Raw genomic sequence first — 14,951 nt, 5'->3', positions numbered from 1 at the left:
TGGCCAATTACGTAGGGCTGAAATGTGGTCACTCTCCATCTCCACCCCTGACGTGGAAATACGGTACCCTAGGAAGGAGACGAACTGTTGGAAGAACTGACATTTCTCAGCCTTGACGTACAGGTCATGCTCCAACAGTCGACCAAGCGCCCTGCACACCAGGGACACATGCTCGGCACGTGTAACGGAGTATATCAGAATGTCGTCGATATATACCACTACACCCTGCCTGTGCTGGTCCCGGAAAATCTCGTCAACAAAGGCCTGGAAGACTGATGGAGCATTCATCAACCCATACGGCATGACGAGGTACTCATAGTGCCCCGAGGTGGTACTAAATGCCATCTTCCACTCGTCCCCCTCCCGGATATGCACCAGGTTGTATGCACCAGGTTGCCTTGTGCATTGACTCGATCGCACTGGCGATGAGAGGCAGCGGGTAGCTGTACCTCACAGTGATCTGGTTGATACCTCGATAGTCAATACACGGGCGCAGACCTCCATCCTTCTTCTTCACAAAAAATAATCTCAAGGAGGCAGGTGAAGTGGAGGGCCGACTGTATCCCTGCCCCAGGGATTCGGAGACATATGTTTCCATAGCCACCGTCTCCTCCTGTGACAGAGGATACACGTGACTCCTGGGAAGTGCTGCATCTACCAGGAGATTTATCGCACAATCCCCCCGTCGATGGAGTGGTATTTGAGTTGCCCTCTTCTTACAGAAGGCGAGAGCCAAATTGGCATATTCTGAGGGGATGCGCACAGTGGAGACCTGGTCTGGACACCGTAGTCGCACCGATGGAAACCCCTACACACCTCTCCCTGAGCACTTTCGTGACCACCCCTTGAGAGCCCTCTGTTGCCACAAAATAGTGGGGTCATGACAGGCCGTATTACAAACAAACAATCACTCACAAAAAAAACATGGGGGAACAGAGGGTTAAACAAGGAGAGTGACCAACTTTAGCGGAAGTCGTGACAGTGTTCTTAGGGACACTGCAGACATTTTTTGGTATCCTTCCCCAGATCTGTGCCTCGACACAATCCTGTCTCAGAGCTCTACAGGTAATTCCCTTTAACCTTGTGGCTCGATTTTTGCTCTGACATGCACTGTCAACTGTGTCAACCTTATATAGACAGGTGTGTGTGCAAACATTTCTAAAAACCTGTTTTCTCTTTGTCATGGGGTATTGTGTGTAGATTGCTGAGGATTTGTATTTATTTAATCCATTTTAGAACAAGACTGTACCATAACAAAATGTGGAAAAAGTCAAGGGGTCTGAATACTTTCTGAAGGCACTGTATATATCATATTTCCATGTGCCTGGGGGCTTTTGCTATCTAAGGCAGTTAGAAGCGGTCACTGATTGAACTCTCACCTCTTGTGTGAGACACCAACACCTGTTACATCTGTTTTATGGGTATGCATGTTCAATGCTATGTAGTCTACTTCTTTACGGTGAAGTATGGCTGACACTTTGTCAGGTTTGAGTATATTCTCTTCCCTTTCCTTTCACTTTCACTTTGTTTGTCTTCCTCTCTAAGCCACTGAACCCTCTAAACTAAACTGTAAAAATAACAAGGCCCATGAACTCACTCACTTACTGGAAATATGCTAAGAATATGGATGGAAACAGAGGTAGAGAGGGGGTTAGTGGGAGAGAGAGAGTGAGCGAGCGAGAGGGAGAGAGGGAGGGAAGGAGAGAGAAAGTGAGGGTGAGTGAGAAGGATGGAACAAGCTCGAGAGATACTGTATTTCCCATTTGGCATTTGATCTCTTGGTCCTCTTCTCAGTTATTCCAAAGGATGGATGAGGCAGGGGGGATCCCCTAAAGTTTGTCGGCGGTCATGTAGACGTGCGCTTCCTCTCCATGGCACGCTCTCCACAGCTGTCCCAGGAGAAAGGTCAAAACGCTAAGAGTGGTTTGGCCGATGATTCATAGAATGGCTATCTAATGACTGAATTCATCTGCTGTGCTTGGTGTCCAAGACTCTGTCAGTCCTGTTTAGGGAGCAGAGATTGAACAGAAACTTTTGTAGCTGGCTGTTACGGGACAGGAATTGGAATTTCCCTCTGAATGTTCACTACACACAGTACAGACGAAGAGACATGCTATAGAATATGATAGAGAACAGTTAAGGAGAATAAACAGTAAAGATAGACGGAGGTTTGGAATTCGAGATGTTCTGGGGTTTGAGATCATTTGTTTCTATAGTGTTCAGTTTAAGGGTGGAGAGGAAGCAATTTTTTGTGAAAGTACGTTTTTGTGATTTTTGTTGTTGTTTTGTTAATTGATTCAGCCTTGAAAGCCTCTCTCTCTCTCTCTCTCTCTCTCTCTCTCTCTCTCTCTCTCTCTCTCTCTCTCTCTCTCTCTCTCTCTCTCTCTCTCTCTCTCTCTCTCTCTCTCTCTCTCTCTCTCTCTCTCTCTCTCTCTCTCTCTCTCTCTCTCTCTCTCTCTCTCTCTCTCTCTCTCTCTCTCTCTCTCTCTCTCTCTCTCTCTCTCTCTCTCTCTCTCTCTCTCTCTCTCTCTCTCTCTCTCTCTCTCTCTCTCTCTCTCTCTCTCTCTCTCTCTCTCTCTCTCTCTCTCTCTCTCTCTCTCTCTCTCTCTCTCTCTCTCTCTCTCTCTCTCTCTCTCTCTCTCTCTCTCTCTCTCTCTCTCTCTCTCTCGCTCTGGACATCCTGACCTGAAATACACCCCCCCCCGCCATTCAGTCTACTATACTCATAGTATTGTGTGACACAGTCACCGACACATATACAAAAAAAAACTCAGTCATTCATGCTTGTAGGTGCACTTACTGTACACATTGGTACAGTATGCACACACACACCTTGTCTCTCACGTGGTGTTGGTCTGTAAATGTTATCAGGGCTGTAGCTGAAGGTTCATTCAGTTTAATATATATAAGATTACTGGAGGGAGTGGTACTGTAGATATTGCACTCACAAACACGTTTCATTCTCCATCAGTCCATTCCACAGACATACCAAGGGCTTACCCTCACACACACAACCACTGCCAAGGAGTGATTGTTCACTTCTCAGCCATAATCGAAAAAAGGAGAAGAGAGCGAGAAAGAAGGAGAGACATGTTTTAATTCGGATTTAGGTGAAACAGCTATGAGACATTCCTGCTCTCTGTAAAAGAACGCTCTTTGTGATAAAGTTGCATTCTTACACAATTCTTTGTTTACAGTATTAGAGGAAATATGCTTGGGGCACAGCAGATGAGAGTGGAGTAAGTTGAGCCAAAGGGTTAGTTGAGCCACCCCTTGTTTCTGGGAAATCATACACAAAATGTATCATGTGACCATTTATTTAGGAAGAGGTCACAATTTTATGGAGTCTGTGAAGGAAGAAACCACATGGGGAAAAAAAGAAGGAAAAAAAGTATGCAAGCAGTGGTGTAGTGCTATATTTTTGTATCGAGAGATATGGTCTATTAAATATTATTTTAGAATATGCATAAAATGTATCCTCCAATTGCAACATCTGCCTACGCCCACACATATTGTCTTTTGGATATAGGTTTTTGCCGTACTCGTATCAGAGACACAATGAAAGCACTGGAACGGCAAGACTGATTCTATGAGCGATTCGAGCAGAAATGCAATGAACTGGGCCTGGCAGAAAGCAAAACTCGTAATAAAAAGCCTACCAAAGTAGAGAGACTGAATCTGCGACAACATACTGGACAATATCAATGTTCAGTTGAAAGCCAAGTTTGACAACTTTGGTGAACTTATTTTCTTTGGCTTAGTTGAATGCAAAAAATTCAAAACTATGTCACAAACATTTGACACCAGCAAACGACAGCTTGTCAATGTAATGCCAAGTACTTCAATTTTGTTAGACTTAAGGCTAATCTTGTCAGATTCTACAGTTCACAAATGGTACAAGACAAATCACCTGGATAGCTCCTCAGCTTTTTGTTCCAGTATGACCTGACGCAGACTGTCCCCAAGTCGACAAAGTTACTGCAGCTGGTCCTCACTATACCAGCCACAACAGAATCCATTGAGAAGTCATTTTCTTATATTTGTACATTTGTGTTTTTTTTAGCCCTTTTTCTCCCCAATTTCGTGGTGTCCAATTGGTAGTTACAGTCTTGTTTCATCGCTGCAACTCCCGTACAGACTCGGGAGAGGAGAAGGTCCAGAGCCGTGCGGCCTCTGAAACACAACCCAACCAAGCCACACTGACTCTTGACACAATACCCACTTAACCTGGAAGCCAGCCGCACCAATGTGTCGGAGGAAACACTGTTCACCTGGCAACCGTGTCAGCGTGCACTGCGCCAGGCCCGCCACAGGAGTCGCTAATGCACGATGGGACAAGGATATCCCTGCTGGCCAAACCCTCCCCTAACCCGGACGACGCTGGGCCAATTTTGCGCAGCCCCATGGGTCTCCCGGTCATGATCAGCTGCGACAGAGCCTGACCTCGAACTCTAGTGGCACAGCTAGCACTGCAATGCAGTGGCTTAGACCACTGCGCCACTCGGGAGACCTCAAAGTTATTTTCTGTGCTGAAACGGATAAAGACATACAGTCAAAACCGGACAGATCAAGGTCGAATCTCATCCATTGCCATCATCTTCATCGAGATTTGAGACCGAGAGACTTTTAAAAGGGAGGGCAAACAGGAAGGAGTTTTACAGTTTAGTCACTGAGGTAGGCCTAAATTTAGGTGAAGGTGTTCATTTACAGTAGTGCCGTCTACTATTATTACATTACACTGAAGTACACTGAACAAAAATATATGATCCCATGTTTCATGAGCTGAAATAAAAGATCCCAGAAATGTTTTATACACAAAAAGCTTATTTCTCTCAATTTTGCGCATACATTTGTTTACTTCCATGTTGGTGATCATTTCTCCTTTGCCAAGATAATCCATCCAGGTTTGGCATATCAAGAAGCTGATTAAATAGCATTATCCGTACACAGGTGCACCTTGTGCTGGGGACAATAAAGGGCCAATCTAAAATGTGTCACGTCCTGACCTTAGTTCCTTTTTTATGTCTTTATTTTGGTTTGGTCAGGGCGTGAGTTGGGGTGGGCATTCTATGTTTTCCATTCTATGTTTTGTTCTGTGTGTTGTATTTCTATGTGTTTGGCCTGGTATGGTTCCCAATCAGAGGCAGCTGTTAATCGTTGTCTCTGATTGAGAACCATACTTAGGTAGCCTGTTCCCACCTGTGTTGGTGGGTAGTTGTTTCCTGTTTTGTGTTTTTTCACCTTGCAGGACTGTTTCGGGTCGTTCACTTTCTTTGTTGTTTTTTGTAATTCAGTGTTCAGTTTATTTCATTAAATTTACTATGAACACTTACCACGCTGCATGTTGGTCCGATGATTCCTATTCCTCATCATCAGACGAAGAGGAGAGCCGTTACAACAATGCCACAGATTTCTCACATTTTAAGGGAGCGTACAATTGACATGCGGACTGCAGGAATGTCCACCAGAGCTGTTGCTAGAGAACTTAAAGTCCATTTCTCTACCATAAGCCTCCTCCAACGACGTTTGAAAAAATATGGCAGTACGTCCAACCGGCCTCACAACAGCAGACTACATGTAACCGCCCAGGATCTCCACATCCTGCTTCTTCACCTGCGGGATCATCTGAGACCATCTACCCAGAGAGCTGGTGAAACTGCGTTTGCACAACCAAAGAATTTCTGCACAAACGGTCAGAAACCGTCTCAGGGAAACTCATCTGTGTGTTCATCATCCTCACCAGGGTCTTGACCTGACTGCAGTTCGGTTTTGTAACCGACTTCAGAGGGCAAATGCTCACCTTCAATGGCCACTGGCACGCTAGATAAGTGTGCTCTTAACGGGTGAATCTTGGTTTCAACTGTACCGGGCAGATGGCAGACATCGTGTGTGGGCAAGCTTTTTGCTGATGTCAGTGTCAGTGAATAGAGTGCCCCATGGTGGTGGTGGGGTTATGGTATGGGCAGGCATAAACTACGGAGAACAAACACAATTGCATTTTATCAATGGCAATTTGAATGCACAGAGATACCGTGACGGGATCCTGAGGCCATTGGACAAATGGAATCAACAGGTTACGACAGAGAAGAACAGGTACCTATTGTGGGAGGTTTCCTTAATCTGAAATGGATTTGAAAAAATGTCATCATCAATCTACACACAATATCCCATAATTGTCACGGTTGTCGTAAGAACGGGAACATATTTATTTAAAAAGTGAAACTTAAGGCAAAATCAATAAACAAAACGTGACTACGTGGTGCACAAACACAATAATATCCCACAAATGCAGGTGGGGAAAAAGCCTACCTAAATATGATCCCCAATTAGAGGCAACGATTACCAGCTGCCTCTAATTGGGAACCACACAAACCACCAACCTAGAAATCTATAAACTAGATAACGCCCCAAGTCACGCTCTGACCTAAACACCATAGAGAACCGAGGGGTCTCTATGGTCAGGGCGTGACAATAATGACAAAGCGAATACATGTTTTTAGATTTTTTTGCAAATGCATTAAAAATAAAAAACTGAAATACCTTATTTACATAAGTATTCAGAACCTTTGCTATGAGACTCGAAATTGAGCTCAAGTGCATCCTGTTTCCAATGATCATCCTTGATGTTTCTACAACTTGATTGGAGTCCCACCTGTAGTAAATTCAATTGATTCGACATGATTTGGAAAGGCACACACCTATATAAGGTCCCACAGTTGATGGTGCATGTCAGAGCAAAACCTAAGCCATGAGTTTGAAGGAATTGTCCGTAGAGCTCCGAGACAGGATTGTATCGAGGCACAGATCTGGGGAAGGGTACCAAAAATTGTATGCAGCATTGCAGGTCCCCAATAACACAGAGGACTCCCTCATTCTTAAATGGAAGAAGTTTGTGACCACCAAGACTCTTCCTAGGGCTGGCCGCCTGGCCAAACTGAGCAATCGGGGGAGAAGGACCTTGGTCAGGGAGGTGACCAAGAACCCAATGGTCACTCTGACAGAGCTCCAGTGTTCCTCTGTGGAGATGGAAGAACCTTCCAGAAGGACAACCACCTCTGCAGCACTCCACCAATCAGGCCTTTATGGTAGAGTGGCCAGATGGTGTAAAGGCTGTTGTCAGGAGAAGAAAGTGAGGACCAAGGTGCAGTGTGGTAAGTGTTCATCATTTTAATAAACTGAACTGAACACTAAATACAAAGTAACAAAAGAGAACAACCGAAACAGCTCCGTCAGGTGCAACACACACTAAACAGAAAATAACTACCCACAAATCATAGTGGGAAAACAGGCTACCTAAGTATGGTTCTCAATCAGAGACAACGATCGACAGCTGCCTCTGATTGGGAGCCATACCAGGCCAAACACAGAAATACAAAACCTAGAACAAAAACATAGAATGCCCACCCCAGAGACATAAAAAAGGAACTAAGGTCAGGACATGACAGGCGGAAGCCACTCCTCTGTAAAAGGGACATGACAGTCCGCTTGGAGTTTGCCAAAGGGCACCTAAAGGACCCTCAGACCATGAGAAACAACATTTTCTGGTCTGATGAAAGCAAGATTGAACTATTTGACCTGAATGCCAAGCGTCACGTCTGGAGGAAACCCTGCACCATCCTTACGGTCAAGCATGGTGATTGCAGCATCACGCTGTGGGGATGTTTGTCAGCGGCAGTGACTGGGAGACAAGTCAGGCTTGAGGGAAAGATGAACGGCGCAAGTTACAGAAAGTTCCTTGATGTAAACCTGCTCCGGAGCGCCCAGGACCTCAGACTGGGGCGAAGGTTCACCTTCCAACAGAACAATGACCCTAAGCACACAGCCAAGACAACGCAGTAGTGGCTTCGGGACAGGTCTCTGAATATCATTAAGTGGCCCAGCCAGAACCCGGACTTGAACCCGATAGAACATCTCTAGAGAAACTTGAAAACAGCTGTGCAGCAACCTGACCTGATAGAGCTTATAGCGTCATACCCAAGAAAACTTGAGGCTGTAATCGCTAGCAAATGTGCTTCAATAAAGTACTGAGTAAAAGGGACTGAATACTTATGTAAATTAGATATTTATGTTATTTACATATATATATATATACATACATTTGGACAAAAAAATAACTGTTTTCTCTTTGTCATTATGCCACATTCTGTATGGTATGATGAGGGGTAAAAACGATTTAATCTGTTTTAGAATAAGGCTTTAACGTAACAAAATGTGGAAAAAGTCAAGGGGTCAGAATACTTTCCGAATGCACTGTACACTGAATTAGAGTGTGTGTGTGTGTGTGTGTGTGTGTGTGTGTGTGTGTGTGTGTGTGTGTGTGTTTCTGGGCGAAGTTGTTTTCTATGCTAACTGTGGGAGTTGAGATCTCATTAAGTCGACCATGTGTGTGTGTGCGTGTGTGTGACACACAAATTCTCAAAATGTCAACATAAAATAGGATACACACTCGTCATCTACATTCTTGCACATACATACCCTTACACACACACACTCTGAGTCAGCAGAAACAGGAGCTTAGTGACACAGCTGATGAACCTGTGTGTTATTCTTCAATTAAACTATGGATGAGTTCCGAGCTAAAGAACTCTCCTCAGCCCTGCTCAAGTTACATGATTGCCAAATCCCTTTCCAACTCTCTCCCACTCAACTATATTCTTCTCTTAACTCTTTGCATCTCACTCTCATATATATATATATATATATATATATATATATATATATATATATATATATATATATATATATATATATATATATATATATATATATATATATTTGTTTCCCTTTTTTCCCATCATTCTTCTTTACCCCTCTCTATTTGTCCCCTGCCATCCTCCGTATAGGTGGGTCCAACATATCGGCAGATGGCTGAGTTTTGTCACTACATTCTTATCTTTACCATAGACCTCCTCTGTGTCAGTCAGTCTGTCAGAGCAGCGGAGGCAACAGTGGCTTACTGTGCTGCAGGCTTCCCCAACTGGTGGGTGATTTTATTTGCCCCCCCCCCCTTTGTTTTCTGAGCAAAAAAATAAACACCAGCAAATCAGCTCCAAGTGATTTTAATGTTGGGAATCTGTTCCAAAGTTCTCCCACACATAATAGAGAGATATACAGTATGTGATCGTATAAAACTGGAAGTTTGAAATTATTATGTTTTAGTCAAATATTGTATCTCGTTGGGCTTCTTGCTGTCAATTTGCAGTCTACATATGATTTGTAATTATGTTCTGGCGCCCTGACCATCTGCTCAAGAAAAAAATGGCCCGTGGCTGAATCTAGTTAATAATCCGTTTATACTGTATGTTCTGCATACATGCTTGTAGTTCAAGCCTGTAGTACCACACATCACGAGCAGAGGGCATAACTGCATTCATGTGAAATTGGGCATACATCTAACCATGTCAATATATTGATTTTAATGAAAGGGGGTAGAGATAAATGCCTGATGCCTCGACTCAGAAAAGGTCAGATGATCATGAGAAAGTTGTCACAATGTTTTGATCCATATCCTTACATTGAGAATTGTAATTGGAAAAGGGAGAGCTGTAACCTATGGAGAGAAATATCACCATCACAGCGGGAAATTGTTTCCCTTTTTTCCTCTCCTCATTCAACAGCTGTGGTGTCGCGCACGTTCGGTGCTGAGATATTTTAAAAGGCCGGTCAGTCCATCTGTCCGCCTGTCAGGTGATCTGTTGGCACCTGCTGCAAGCTAGCTTCGAGGGAAAACTGAGAATCGTTGTATCTCCCTCTTACAAACTGGTGAAAAGGGGAAGCCACTAAACGCACGTTCCAACTTTCCATGACAACGCACAGTGACGCTGGCCACGGCCAGTTGGCCGGGCTGACCACCGCTCACATGCCCAGACTGCGCACATTGGAACGAGCAGGCCTGGTGGTGTTCCCGAATGCACGAACACACACCTGTACGTTGCGGTGGACACACACGCTCACTCCCACGTTCAGATTCGGTTAAACGGTTCCCGCTGTCCAGGCAACATTGTAGTTCGACTGGGGAATTCATCGGTTGCAGGCGCTTCCAGATGGTTTTAAATGTTTTGTGCGCAAAGATACATAACTGATTTTCAAAATTGAATCACCGTATATAGGCAAATGGCCACATCGAATGCTTATTGGATAATATCATACATTACAGATTGCCAACACAATGCATTCCTTTATTTATGATGGGCATGGTGGCATATTCCATCCTCACTGGGAATCGTTCTGTGCGTAATTCAACTTTTATATATGTAGTTTATTATGGGGATGATAGTTGTGGTAATAACTTTTAGAACTGAATAAAGTAAATTAATAGGCTACTACTGTCAGTTGTGTTCTTATTGATTATTGAGGAAACAGCAGTTTCACAGTTTATTATAATGTAATATAGCCTATTTCTCTTCAGGGTATATTGCAACACACACAGCACACAACAAAACAGTAAATCATAGCAACAAAGACCATTTTACGGTAGCCTGAGGATATTTTTTTTTTATTTGTATTTAACCCTTATTTTACCAGGTAAGTTGACTGAGAACACATTCTCATTTACAGCAATGACCTGGGGAATAGTTACAGGGGAGAGGAGGGGGAATGAAACCTCCCACCAAAGCACTCTTGGCTGAGGTATTGAAACTGTAAATATCCGGTCTTAAAGGATACAGTATCTTCAACCTAATCTCATCAAAAATATAAATGCAACATGTAATGTGTTGGTCCCATTCCTAATGAGCTGAAATAAAAGATCCCAGAAATATTCCATACACACAAAAAGTGTATTTCTTTCAAATGTTTTGCACAAATTTGTTTGCATCCCTGTCAGTGAGCATTTCTCATTTGTCAATATAATCCATCCACCTGACAGGTGTGGCATATCAAGAAGCTGATTAAACAGCATTATCATTACACAGGTGCACCTTGTGCTGGGTACAATAAAGGGCCACTCAACGCAATGCCACAGATGTCTCAAGTTTTGAGGGAGCGTGCAATTTGCATCTCTACCATAAGCTACCTCCAATGTTGTTTTAGAGAAAGTGGTAGTACGTCCAACAAGCTGGCACAACCGCAAACCATGTGTAACCATGCCAGCCTAGAACCTCCACATCCGGTTTTTACACCTGTGGAATCGTCTAAGACGAGCCACCCGGAATGCTGATAAAACTGTGGATGTGCAGAACAGAATCATTTCTGCACAAACTGTCAGAAATCGTCTAAGGGAACTCATCTGCGTGCTCGTTGTCCTCCCCAGGGTATTGACCTCCTGACTGCAGTTCAGCGTCGTAACCGATTTCAGTGGGCAAATGCTCACCTTCGATAGGCCACTGGCACCCAGAAGAAGTGTGCTCTTCATGGATGAATCCCTGTGGATGAATCATGGATGAATCCCTGCATGGATGAATCCCTGCAGATGGCAGACAGCATGTATGGTGTCATGTGGGTGAGCGGTTAGCTGATGTCAACGTTGTGAACAAAGTCCCCCGTGGTGACGATGGAGTTATGGTATGGGCAGGCATAAGCTACAGACAATGAACACAGTGGCATTTAATAGATGGTAATTTGAAAGGGAAAGGAATGCACAGGCCTGCATACTCATCAGACATGTCACACATTGAGCATGTTCAGGATGCTCTGGATCGACGTGTACAACAGTGTATTCTAGTTCCCGCCAATATCCAGCAACTTCGCACAGCCATTGAAGAGGAGTGGTACAACATTCCACAGGCCACAATCAACAGCCTGATCAACTCTATGCGAAGGAGATATGTTGCTTTGCATGGGGCAAATGGTGGTAATACTAGACACTGTTTGGTTTTCTGATCCACGCCCCTAACTTTTTTTTGTGATCAACAGAATCGTATCTGTATTCCCAGTCATGTGAAATCCATAGATTAGGGCCAAATGAATTGATTTCAATTGACTGATTTTATTATGTGAACTGTAACTCAGTAAAATCTTTGTTGCATGTTTCATTTATATATTTTTTCAATACACTTTTCTTTTCCCCTAAAGTGGGGACCCCTCTCAGATGTAGGGACCCCTCTCAGAAGTAGGGACCCCTCTCAAGATGTTTATTTTACATCTGCTACATTAAAATTACAAAGTCAAAGGCATAAGCGGCGCATCCATAAGGCTAGGCAAAGCTAAGCTTTCCCTAAAGTAAATTTAATTAAATGTCAAAATGATAGAGTAATTCGCTTACTCCTAACTATACCGAAATAAAATAATTCAAAATAGGCTACTACACCAGAAAGCTTGATTTTGCCACGAATGATAGTTAGCATCTTTAAAAAACAAAAGTGTGGAATGTTTTAAACCGCATTGCCTACAGTCCAAAGGGCCTGCAATTTCAGCAGCGCGTGCGTCAATTGCCAAATAGATGAACGTTGAGTTGCAACTGTCAGAGAGAAAAGCAGAGAGACCCAGCCAGGCTTATCGCAATATTTAAAAATACAATCACGGAAAAACAGTTTTGAAGCAAATGGCTCTTGCTGTAAAGAGAAGACAATGAAAACTCTGTCTATCAGATATCAACATTTTCAACATAATTGAGCATATTCATTATCTTTATCATTGGGTCAGTGCCACTTGTTTGTTTTTGGACAATCATTTCCTCCTCCAGGTTAGATGGATGTCATATTACATTTATCACGTTTGAGGTATGATCCAGAACGGTGGGGTAAGGTACAAAACGGCAAGCAGTCTCAGGGTCAGGGCAGGCCCCACTCCAACATCAGAAGCATCGGCCTCCACCACGAACTGGTGGGACGGATCAGGATGAACCAAGATGGGAGCTTTGGTGAAGAGGTGTTTGAGATCCCGTAACACTCGATCAGCAGCTGGAGACCACGTGAACAGAATTTTGGGAGAGGTGAGTGCAGACAGTGGGGAAGCCAGGGTGCTGTAGCCCCGCATAAAGCGGTGATAAAAGTTGGCGAAGCCCAGGAACCGCTGCAGCTGGACTCTGGACGTGGTCTGGGGCCAATCCACCACCGCTCTCACCTTCTTAGGATCCATCTGTACGCTCCCAGCATGCGATGATGTAACCCAGAAAGGGGATGGTTGAGCGATGGAAGTCGCACTTCTCAGCTTTTACAAAAAGCTGGTTCTCCAGGAGGTGTTGGAGAACCTGTCGGACGTGGAGCACGTGCTCTTTGTTGGAGTGGGAGAAGACAGGGATGTCATCGAGGTAGATGAAGACGAACTTGTTCAACATGAGAACACCAATAACCAGAGCCTGGAACACAGCAGGGGCGTTGGTAAAACCAAAGGGCGTGACCAGGTACTTGTAGTGGCCGCTGGCTGTGTTGAAGGCAGTCTTCCACTTGTCCCCCTCCCGCATCCGCACCAGGTGGTAGGTGTTCCATAGGCCCAGCTTGGAGAACACGGTGGTCCCCTGGAGTGGCTCGAAGGCCGATGAGATGAGAGGTAGCGGTTATTCACTGTGATGTCGTTGAGACCTCTATAGTGGATGCACGGACGCAATGAGTTGACAATGTACGTCTCCATAGCCTTTGCCTCTGGACCCGACAGAGAGTACAGTCATCCCCGGGGTGGAGGGGTGCCTGGAAGGAGATCAATCCCTCAGTCATAGGGTCAGTGTGGTGGCAGCGAAGTGGCCAGGGCCTAACTGAACATCTCCCGGAGGTCCTAGTACTCCGCGGGAATGGCGGAGTGGCCCGGGGTAGCCTCCGAGGCCCCAGGAAGACGTCCCGGAACAGGCTGCATTGACTTCAGGCAGTGGGTGTGGCAGAATGGGCTCCAGCCCATGATAGCATCGGCAAACCAGTCAGTGAGGGGATTGTGTCCCTGGAGCCAGGAGAACCCCAACACCACGGGAACCTGAGGAGACTTAATGAGCAGGAACTGGATCGTCTCACTGTGGTTCCCTGACACACGTAGGTTTATGGGGGTGGTATTGTGGGTGACCCGGCAAATAGAACGCACGTCCAGTGCTCTAACGTCCATAGGAATGGAGAGGTGGGAATGAGTGGGAATATCCAGCTCGGAAGCCAGGGTAGCATCCATAAAGCTCTCATCAGCCCCAGAGTCGATGAGTACCCGGAGAGATTTTGACTGTTTCCCCCACAGCAACATGGCATGAAAAGGAATGCGAGTAAGGGGAGAGGAAAATGTCTGGGTATGGCCCACTAGAGACAACAGAGAATCAAATATCTTCTGAACTTCCTCCCTGAACACCTCCAGACTGAGGCAGACCGCGGATTGTTGCTCCCACACTGCCGTGGCCCAGGCAAGTGTCCTCCCGGACATCAGAGTAATGATGTACAGTCTGAGGGGAACGAAGCAGGCTGCAGCTTGAAAATGAGCGATCACTGGAGGAGAAAGGCCCGGCAGGTCCCAGAAACTCCACTGTAGTGCTCCAGAGGTGGTAAGCGGGGTTCTCAGGACACTGGGGTGACCAGGAAGGCGGCGCTGCTAATAGCCGAGTTACTGAGGGGCTGGGAGGTTACCGTCGTGGTAGCCTGCCTGACAGACAAGCCACGGAATTGCTCCAGCAAGTGTTCGGTCAAGGTCTGGAACACTTTCATAAGCCCGCGAAGGAACTTCTTGTGCCTTCCAATGGTGGCTCCTTGGGAGGAGATGGCGCTGCGGAGAAGGTCCGAGACTGTTGGGTCAGTCATGGCAAGTTCGTACTATCACGTTTGAGGTATGACCCAGATGCAGAGTTGAAGAAACAAAAGTTCATTCCTAACAACAGAGGCAGGCAAATGACAGGTCATGGGTCAATAATCCAGAGAAGGCATAAAGGGTCAAGAACGGCAGGCAGTCTCAGGGTCAGGGCAGGCAGGGGTCAATAATCCAGAATGGTAGGTTAAGGTTCAAAACAGCAGGCAGTCTCAGGGTCAGGGCAGGCAGAACGGTCCAAAAAATGAGAAGGACTAAAAAACAGGAGCAGGAAAACAGGCAGGAGCAGGAAAACAAACACTGGT

This window comes from Oncorhynchus mykiss, chromosome 4, assembly GCF_013265735.2.
Source record: "Oncorhynchus mykiss isolate Arlee chromosome 4, USDA_OmykA_1.1, whole genome shotgun sequence".
NCBI classification, from domain to species: Eukaryota; Metazoa; Chordata; class Actinopteri; order Salmoniformes; family Salmonidae; genus Oncorhynchus; species Oncorhynchus mykiss.
Note: the sequence above shows the minus strand (reverse complement) of the source record.